The sequence below is a fragment of the Psammomys obesus genome, unplaced genomic scaffold, assembly GCF_907164565.1.
Source record: "Psammomys obesus unplaced genomic scaffold, mPsaObe1.curated_primary_1811, whole genome shotgun sequence".
NCBI lineage: Eukaryota > Metazoa > Chordata > Mammalia > Rodentia > Muridae > Psammomys > Psammomys obesus.
In genome coordinates this window covers 677,386-687,894 of record NW_026592439.1, presented here as the reverse complement: position 1 = coordinate 687,894, position 10,509 = coordinate 677,386, and positions in this window count along the sequence as shown.

Genomic DNA, 10,509 nt, shown 5'->3' with positions numbered 1-10,509 from the left:
GAAGAAGAAGAAGAAGAAGAAGAAGAAGAAGAAGAAGAAGAAGAAGATTATTAGTATTTTTCGACGTGATTATACATCCACATAGAAGCAGTTTTCCATCCATGCTTCCTGGCTCATTTCTCTCATCGGCTTATGCATTTCCAAAGTGACCAGGATACTGTTGGGGTGTCGTAGCCCCAGAAGCGAGCCTAGCTCTGTGACCTGCTCTACACTCACCAGTTCCCTTTTCTCTGTGGAAAGCAGCCTGAATGTTCTGCCCTGACAGCAGTTTTCCCTGAGCTGAGGCAGACTGACTAGAAAGCAGCTGACCACCATCCAGAGATACCGAGCTGACCACAAGGAACAACTACTACCTTCATAGATTATTACTCATTACTGCATAGACTAGTAAGTAACTTATCCACGCTTGTAACAAAATCACTCCCATAAACTTTACATGTTATTATATAGCACTGAGTACTATGGCCAGAGACATTTGTGTCTCCCATTTAAAACAAAATCCTTTTATCTCTAACCTCATACTGAGTATTCTCAGAAGGCCAAACACCTCTCTATGTGTGACAGCGTGTCTTTCCTATGTGAACACATGTAAGTTTCCCCTTGCTTTCTTTTTCCAGAAGAATATTGATCTGAGGATGTCTCCATTGCTCTCCTTATTTGTTTATTTATTTGTAATTCAGCAAAGCTATTGAGAAGTTAAAAAACTTAGAGTTAATTCCTGGGCTCAGACAAAATCACCAGATCACATTCCTTTCAGAGCAGAGAACCTGCAACCTCAGGGTTGCAGATAAACCTCAGGGTGTGACTGGAGTCACATAGCCCCTAAGAAAGCCCACAGGATGTGCTATCCTTCCCCGCCTCCTCTACAGCCTAACCTACATGTAACAGGGCAGTACCAGAGGTCAGATGTCTCCCAGATAGCCAGGCCTGACCATTTGTGGTCTTGGCACCTAAAAACAGACCAATCATTTTAAAGGTCAGATTCCCTAGAGACCCTCTTAGCCAATCTTGTGACGCCATCTCCGCTTGTGTTTTGTCCCTTTATAAACCTTGTTCTCCTGGAGTGGGGGGTTTGGGGGGGTGTCACTTGCCTCTTTGTCTTTGTAAAGGGCGGCCATCTAGCTTGAGCTTGTAATAAAAGACTCTCGTGTGTTTTCAATGGAGTTAATTCCTGTTGGTCTTTTGGGGGCTCATGAAGTGGGTTTAACACTATCTCCACTCTTATCTCCTACTTGTGCTTAGTAGCTTTGCCCTCCTCATCAGCTGTGCCTATCGGATTTGGTACACTTCAGTGATGGGCTCAGGGCTACTGGAGAGTGAATGTGTCCTCACTACTAGAGGCAATGATGTCAGGGAGGCTGTGGAGTAGGTTAAGGAGTTTGGCCAGGGCACAGACTTCACTGACTGCCTCTATGATCACTTCTAACTCTATCTATCCTGTGTAAAGCAAACTGCTTGGGTTATGAGCCCTGAAGATCTTTGAGGCAAAGTCAGTAAATGAAGTTAAGAAATTTGAAAATGTGCCACTATTCATTTGACCCAACAATCTCTATTGAATTTTGAGTTTCCCATTTTATTTTCTCATCTTCTAAATCATATCACACAGTCCTGCTCTCTTTATGATATGTGACCACATCAGAATTCTTTGGCAGTTTCTGGTATAGGTAACTTTTTTTTTTCACTTTTTTATTGATTCTTTGTGAATTTCTCATCTTGCACCCCAATCCCAGTCAGCTCCCCATCTCTTCATATCCACCCTTTGCCCTTGCAGCCTCCTCCCCAAAAGAAAACAAAGAATAAAAATAAAACAAACAAACAAAAAATCTTGCCATGAAAGCTGGAGTGTGTCACAGTGTGTCACACCTTTCTTCCCAAGCAGTGTTACTTCCAAGTGTTCATTGCAATGAGTCATTGGTCTAGTTTGAGGCCTCTGGCTTCTGCGACACTATAAATACTGGATCCTCACTGGGACTCCTCTCAGATATCCTGTTGTTGCTGTGTGTCATGGAGATCCTGCAGCTCTGGATCTGCAGGGACCATCATGATGAGCTCCAGCAGTTCACAGATGGGGTAGATATTAGGGTGAGCCAACTCAGAGCCCAATATCTGGGCCTGGGTGGGTGGAAGCTAAGTTGGTCAGCCTGCCAGCTGTCCTGTGCCAGAGCCACCAAGGCCATCTCTCCAGCTCTCATGCCAGCTCGCCTATGCCCCACCCCCACCAGGCTGAGCTCTTCTGTGCTTCCCAGACAAGACGCAGGCAACTCACCTGAGTTCTGCAGCTGGTAAAGGGCAGCCAGGTGACTATCTTGTTCTCTTTAGAATTTTCCCTATTTTCTGTGATTTCAAGTGATCTTTATAATGAAAAGAATGTCATACAATGGTTCTATTTCTTATTCTAAGTCACATAATCCCATATTTTTATTTCCATAGTCAGACCTAACTTCTCATATAAAATAATCTTACCTTCTTGACTTATAAGGTCTGAGTTGGTGTACCTCCTATTTGTTTACATAGGAACCCACACTTTCACTAGCATTAAAGTGACAGCACATTGTAGATATGGTCTTTGTGTGAACATTATCGACATGTGATTTTATTTTCCAGTAGGCCCAGTAGACAATGTAATGTCCTCCTTGTTATAATCCACTTACATGTTTCATAGCAAGGTTTTGGTCAAGCAACTGCAGATACATAAGATTACAGTAGGACTGAAAAATTCCTATCACTCCTGTAAATAGCACAAATGTATTACTCACACATTTGCAGTGACCTTGGTGCAATTAAACCTACCACACTGTCAGTCCTATGGACCATATGCTTGTACAGCAGACAGTAGTTGGTAATAAGTGTGATGCTGGCTAATGTATTTACTGCACTATAGTTTTTGCTCATTGTTTTAGTATTTTTGTTACACTTGTTAAGTAGTTCTGCTATCAACAGCCAAGTAGTATGCAGAGTGTAGCAACAGCTACTCATCTCTTGGGTCAAGTTTCTTGAGTACATTGTTCTTCTCTTGTGTTAGATCTAACCCATTATATTGTTCACTGTGGACCGAGGAACGATAAGCTAACACACACACATTGTAGACGCACGTACACACATAACATAGACATGTAGTCAACTATACTATTTAGGCTTGTAAAAGCACGTTTTAAAGGACGTTCAGCAATGGTGAAATTTCCCAATTGTACATTTCTGAGAAATTATCCTGATGGTTAAGTAACATGTGCCTATTTTACTCTCTGTGTTCAGTGTAGCTCAATAGCTGAGGTTCAAATTCAGGGCCTCACACCACAAGCAGTGCCCTACCTCTGAACAGTTCCTTCAGTCATAGAGAGGGAGGCTAGAGGATGTGCTACTAACACAAGAATGCTGTTACATGAACAAAATAGCCCATCATGACAAGCTCTAATCTGTATATAGCAAGAACCTAGAAACTATATGTCAAGAGAGCGCATCATTGAGTGCAACCAGGATTCTTTAGTGAGATAGCTTACTGTAGTTAATTGCATGCTTAGACCCTGTCCCTAACCCCTATTAGGCCTTCTCATCTGTGAAGAGACAGGGCAGCTCCCTCTGTCCTGTAAGCATCTTGAGCTAAAGCGAGCCTAGTTACAGTTTCAGCAAGTACAGGACTAAACCCACATCCTGCAGAGGTCAGGCAGAGGCAACAGTGAAGCCACTGGGGTCATTTACATGGTGGTGTCACACTACCCTCGTGTGGACAATGTGTGGAACTTGTTTTGAGCATTGAGTTTTCTTTCGTTCCTTTGTAAAAGGTACCTGGGTACTTTTAGTACATCGAGAACCTTGGTAATATTGAAAGTGTGTGTGATGGCTATTCTTGATGTCAGCTTGACCACATTTGGAACTAAAAACCTCCAGATGGAGGGCGCATGTGTGAAAAATTGTTTTGCTTAATTGGAAATAGGAATATCTCTTTCTAATCTGGATCTTTGAGTTAGGAACACACACACACACACACACACCTCAAGGACAGAGGACATACCTTTAATTTGGGGTATACCTTCTGCTGGAAGCCTGTAAAAGATATGGCAGAAGGAAACTGCTGCTCTTTGGTCATTTTGCCTTCACCTTGCTAGCACATCCATTCCTTAAATGGCATTAGAACATACTTCTTCAGGATTCCAGCATCTACTGAAGACCAGCTGAGACATCCAGCTTTGTGAACTGAGCATCTATTGGATTCTGGGACTTTACAGTCAGAGCCAGCCATTGTTAGATTAGCTGGGCCACATCCTGTAAGTCATTCTAATAAACCCCACATATATTTTCATCATGTAAGTTCTGTTAGTCTAGAGAACCCTGACTAATGTAAATTTTGGTACCAGATGTGGCTCTAGAACAACAGAAGTATCAGGATGAATCTTTTAAGTATCTGGAAGAGGCTTTCCAATTTGCCAACACCTACAGCTACTGAAACCTCTCCAGTCCCCCTCTTGGGATGTCAGAGAACACTGAAAGCCCATGGTGTGATCTATTTTACAAGCTTAAGGAGATGAATGCATTTGATTGTCCTGATTTATCAGTTGTGACTAACAATGGATTTGTTGACCCTTTATATGAAACTTTTGACATTTTAGGGGAAAATGATGATGCTGGTTGGTTGTTCTTAGCTTCTCTAGATAAATTTACAAAGAATAGAGATGAGTTCTGTGATAAAATTAACCAACTTTTAGCATCTAAGAAAATCGTGAAAGACAACAGTGAACTTAATGATAAAATTGACCAGCTCTAGATGTATATAAACTATCTAAAGCAGCAGTTCTCATGATTCCTAAAGCTCTGATCCTTTACTTCAGTTCCTCATGGTGTGGTGACCCCCACCCATAAATTATTTTTGTTGCTAACTTCGTAACTGCAATTTTGCTACCATTGTGAGTGGTAACATAAATATCCATGTTTGCCCATGCTCTTCTTGGGGTCATAATCCATAGGTTGAGAACCACTGATGTAAAGGCTTCTAATTGTGCTCCACCAGCCATAGAGGTCAGGTTACAGACAATTAAAACCATAAGCTTGACTGAATTAAAGTGAAAGTTCAAGTTCCAGCCCGGGAGTGTGTCAGTGGTTAAAGAAAGAGCACCAATTGACAAAGAACAGGATCCTGTAACCTGGGATGGCTGTGTGGGGAGGAACCCATTGAAGGTGAGAACTTTGAACCCTCGGATTGCCCAGGGTTTATCTTACCCGAGGAAGCAGTACCCTCGACCCCACCCCTTGAAGTATTGCCTTTCACCTGAGGAAATTAAAACTTCAAAGTCTGCTAAACCAGCAGCGACTTTCTCTGAAGGAAATGCTAGGCAAGACAACACTGATGTCCTTCAGGGTCCACCAATAGTTGTCTTTAGACATACAGCCAGGCTCAAGGCAAAGCAGGCTCCCAGAAGGAAGGGAGAAAGCATAGCTGATGGGGAGGTATGCTACACCACTAAAGAGCTTAATGAGTTCTCTAATTCATTCAAAGAGAAGTTTGGGGAATGTGTGGGAATGGATTTTAAGGGTGTGGGATCATGGTGGGAAGGAACATAAAGCTGGATCAGGATGAATTTATGGAAATGGGCCTTCAGACTAGAGATTCTAGGTTTAATATGGAAGTTCTCACAGTTAAAAAAAAAACTGTCAAAAGTGTGTTTGAATGGTTGGCTGAAGCATTTGTCAAAAGATGGCCTACTGAAAAGGAGTTGGAGATGCCTGATATCCCTTGGCTTAGTACTGATGAAGGTATTTTAAGGCTCAGAGAATTTTTCAATTCTAGGGTGGATATGCTATGTAAAACTGCACAATGGGAAGGCCCAGAAGACATGCCCTTCACTAATCCTGTCAGATGCCAAATGGCGAGAGGGGTTCCAGCACATCTGAAGAGTTTTGTTGTTACCCCTTTCTTTGTACCAGACCTTAGGGTTAAGATGCTGCTGCTCAGTTGGATGAATTAAAGGCAATTGGGTTCCAGAGGTAGTTATTTTGTCAAACAAGCACCTATAACCTAATGGTGTTTTCCCTTAATCAGTTGACTGAGGAAAAGAAGACAGGAGCCTGGTTTACTAATGGTTCTGTACGTTATGCCAGTACTACCCAGAAATGGACAGCTGTAGCATTACAGCCCCTTTCTGGTATAACTCTAAGAGACACTGGTGAAGGGAAATCTTCACGGTAGGCAGAACTTTGGGAAGGACTCACGATATTACATTTTGTTTGGAAAAAGAAACGGCCAGATGTGCAATTGTAAACCTTTTCATGGACTGTAGGCAACAGATTGGCTGGACGGTCAGGGACTTGGAAAAAGCATAATTGGAAAATTGGTGAGAAAAACATCTGGGGAGGAAGTATGCAGATAGATCTTCCCAAATGGTCTAAGGATGTGAAAATAATTTTGTCCTATGTAAAGGCTTAGCAAAAGATGACTTCAGCTGAGGAGCAGTTCAATAATCAAGTAGATAGAATGACCCTTTCTGTGGACAGTCAGCCTCTTTCCCCAGCCATTTCTGTCATTGCCCAAAGGACCCATGAACAATGGCCCGTGGCTACATTCATGGGCCTGACAACAGGGACTTCCATTCACCAAGACCAACCTGGTTAGAGCTACTGTTGAGTGCCAGATATGCCAACATCAGAGACCAACACTGAGTCCCAGATATGGCATCATTCCTTGGGGTGACCAGCCAGCGACCTGGTGGCAGATTGACTACATCTGACTACTTCTTCCATGGAAAGGGCACTTTGTCCTTACAGGAGTAGATACTTATTCTGGTTTTGCCTTTCTTTAACATAATGCTTCTGCAAAGCCCACCATCTGTGGACTTACAGAGCAAGGAACACTTCACAGTCAGAGAATGCGACAATGGGCCCATGGTCATGACAGTGGTCATGGAATCCACTGGTCATTACATGTGCTCCAGCATCCTGAATCAGATGGCCGGATAGAAAGATGCAAAGGCCTTTTGAAGACATAGTTACAACACCAACGGCTAGGGCAGAGTTCTGCAGAAGGCGGTATATGCTTTGCATCAATGTCAAATATAGGGTACAATTTCTGCCATAGCCACAATCCATGGGTGCCGAGTCACGAGGTGTAAAATGGAATAGTTCCAGTCACTATCACCCCTAGTGACCAAATTTTTGCTTTCTGTTTCTGTGACCTTGGTCTTTTTTATTCTGTTTTTTTTTTTCATTATTATTTTAAAAATTTATTTATTTTTTTATTCATTACAGTTTATTCACTCTGTATCCCAGCTGTAGCCTCCTATCTCATCCTCTCCCAATCCTACCCTACCTCCCTTATCTCCTCCCATGCCCCTCCCCAAGTCCACTGATAGGGGAGGTCCCCCTCCCCTTCCATCTGACCCTAGCCTATCAGGTCTCATCAGGACTGGCTGCATTATCTTCCTCTGTGGCCTGGTAAGGCTGCTCCTCATTCAGAGGGAGGTGATCAAAAAGCCAGCCACTGTGTTCACGTCAGAGACAGTTCCTGTTCCTCTTACTAGGAAGCCCATTTGGAGACTGAGCTGCCATGGGCTACATCTGTCCAGGGGTTCTAGGTTATCTCCATGCATGGTCGGTTCTTGGTTGGAGTATCAGTCTCACAAAAGACCCCTGGGCCCAGATATTTTGGTTCTGTTACTCTCCTTGTGGAGTTCCTGTTCCCTCCAGGTCTTTCTATCTCCCCCTTCTTTCATAAGATTCCCTGCACTCAGCCCAAAGTTTGGCTATGAGTTTCAGCATTTGCTTTGATACCTTGCTGGGCAGAGTCTTTCAGAAGTCCTCTGTGGTAGGCTCCTGTCCTGTTCCATGTTTTCTCCCTCTTCTGATGTCCATCCCATTTGCCTTTCTGAGTGAGGACTGATCATCTTACCTAGGGTCCTTCTCCTTGCTTAGCTTCTTTAGGTGTACAGACTTTAGTATGTTTATCCTATATTATATGTCTAATATCCACTTATAAGTGAGTATATACCATGTGTGTCTTTCTGCTTCTGGGATACCTCACTCAGGATGATCTTTTCTAGTTCCCACCATTTGCCTATAAATTTCATCATTTTCTTGTTTTTAATTGCTGAGTAGTATTCCATGTGTAAGTGAACCACAATTTCTGTATCCATTCCTCAATTGAGGGACATCTGGCTTGTTTCCAGATTCTGGCTATTACGAATAAAGCTGCTACAAACAACTTGAGCATCTTTTGGATATATGCTTAGGAGTGATATAGCTAGATCTTGAGGTAGCACTATTCAAATTGTCTGAGAAAGCACCCATTATTATTATTATTATTATTATTATTATTATTATTATTATTACTTACAATTTATTCGCTTTGTATCCCAGCTGTACCCCCTCCCTCATCTCCTCTGGTCCCACTCTCCCTCCCTCTTCCTCCCCTATGTCTCTTCCCTAGTTCACTGATAGAGGAAGTCCTCCTTCCCTAACCTTAATCTTAAATTTTGCTGGCCTAGAAGTTTTGGTTCCTGGCTCCTGTCAGGAGCCACAGTAAACATTCCCTTGAACTGGAAGCTCAGACTTCCCTCTGGCCACTTTGGGTTTCTAATGCGCTTAAACCATTAGGCTAAGAACAGAATAACAGTGTTAGGAGTGGTGACTGATCCAGATTATCAAGGGGAAATTGGATTGCCTCTCCACAATGGAGGTAAGAAAGATTGTGTCTGGAGTGCAGGAGATGCTTTAGGGAATCTCTTGGTGCCACTCTCTTGGTGCTGTGATGACCGTCACTAGGAAACTTCGGCAGCCTGATCATGCAGGATGATGAAGGGCACAGACCCTTCAGGAATGAAGGTCTGGGTCACTTTTCCACGAAAAGAGCCAAGGCCTTCTGAGGTGTTTGCCAAGAGTGGAGGAAATACAGAATGGGTAGTAGAGGAAGATAGTTATAAATACCAGCTAAGGCCATGTGACCAGTTGCAGAAACAAGGATTTATAGTAGATACTGGTGTTTCTGCTCTATTTTGTTAAGAATGTGTTTGTATAGATATTTGTGTTTTCTTTTCTCACTTTCTTTGTTACACACTCTAAATCAATTAAGAGACTACCAACAATTAAGTTTGAGGTACCAAAAGACAATACAATGTCAAGGGACATTGCCATCTATTCTAAATTTATGTGTTTTTGGTTGTATGGGCATAGTTATATCATGTTAGGCGTAACTATGATCTAGTTAAATATGTAATGTGTTTAGGATTGTATGTGTGACAGTTATAGTATGTTTAGGCATAATTATGACCTGGTTATTGTCTTCATTTGAAAATTAATCATAACAAGGAGATACAATTGTTTGTCAAGCTGACAAGGCGTGGACCTGGGATGACTCTTCTTGGTTGTCTTCTAGACAACTTGATTGCTTGTCATCAGCTTTACTACATCTAGAACTAAAACTCCAGATGGAGAGAACACCTGTGAGGGCTTTTTATTTATTTTTTTTCTTAATTTGAAGTAGGAAAATATACTTCTAATCTGGGTTTTTGAGTTAGGCACACATTCACACAGACACACACAGACACACAGACACATATACACACCTTCAGGATTCCAGCATGTCCTGAAGACCAGCTGAGACATCCAAGTTTGTGGACTGAGCAACTGATTCTTGGACTTTCTGTTCACAGCCAGCCATTGTTGGAGAGAACCCTGACTAATACGTTGTGTTTAGTGTATTAGATGTTTACCAAGAGTCTGGGGGCCAGTGGTTCTCAACTGGATATTTTGCCCATTTGGCAAAACCTAGTAATATCTGGGGACGCTGATGTTTTTCATTGCTGGGGTTCAAATTCAGAGTCTCACACCATAAGTGCTGCCTGATGTTTGAATAGTATCTTCAGTCACAGAGAGGGAGGCCAGAGAGTGTGCTAATGGCAGCTAGTGGGTAGAAAGCAACTATGTTGTTAAATATGTCATGACAAAAACTTGCCTTAGGCCAAATGTCAGTCAAGAAGTCTGGCTCCAGATTTCTCTATGATGGGAATTTGGGGGAAATTCAGAGAAGGGGATTACTGTGGTAGTGACAAAAATCAAACCCTCTTTAGACATAATTCTATCCTCTGTAAGGAGGGTGGATCCCAGGTTTTAGTGGAGGGAGAGGTCCTGGGTTCACTCTTGTCCACTCTCTTAGGGAAGCAAAACCTCGTAGCTCATCCCACCAAAGCAGCTTCCTTGGTTGTTCACAGAGAAGGCTGTGGAGATGTGGGCTGTAAGACATGTCTAGCCCCACCGCTATACTAAGAAATGCAAAACAGAAGAGAGCCTTTCCTGGTCGCTTGACTATGTTTTATTAAATTCACAAAAGTAAAAGTACAAACACACTAGTAATCCTAGTAATCGGATGGCTGAATTAGGGGATTGGGAGTTCAAAGGTGACCTGGGCTGCATAGAAAGTAGGAGAATGATAAATTGTAGGAGGAGGGAAATGAGGATCCAGTGTCTTCTCTGAAAGCATGTGCATCCTGTCGCCACCACACACAGGCTGTGTGACTCCTAAAGAAGCTG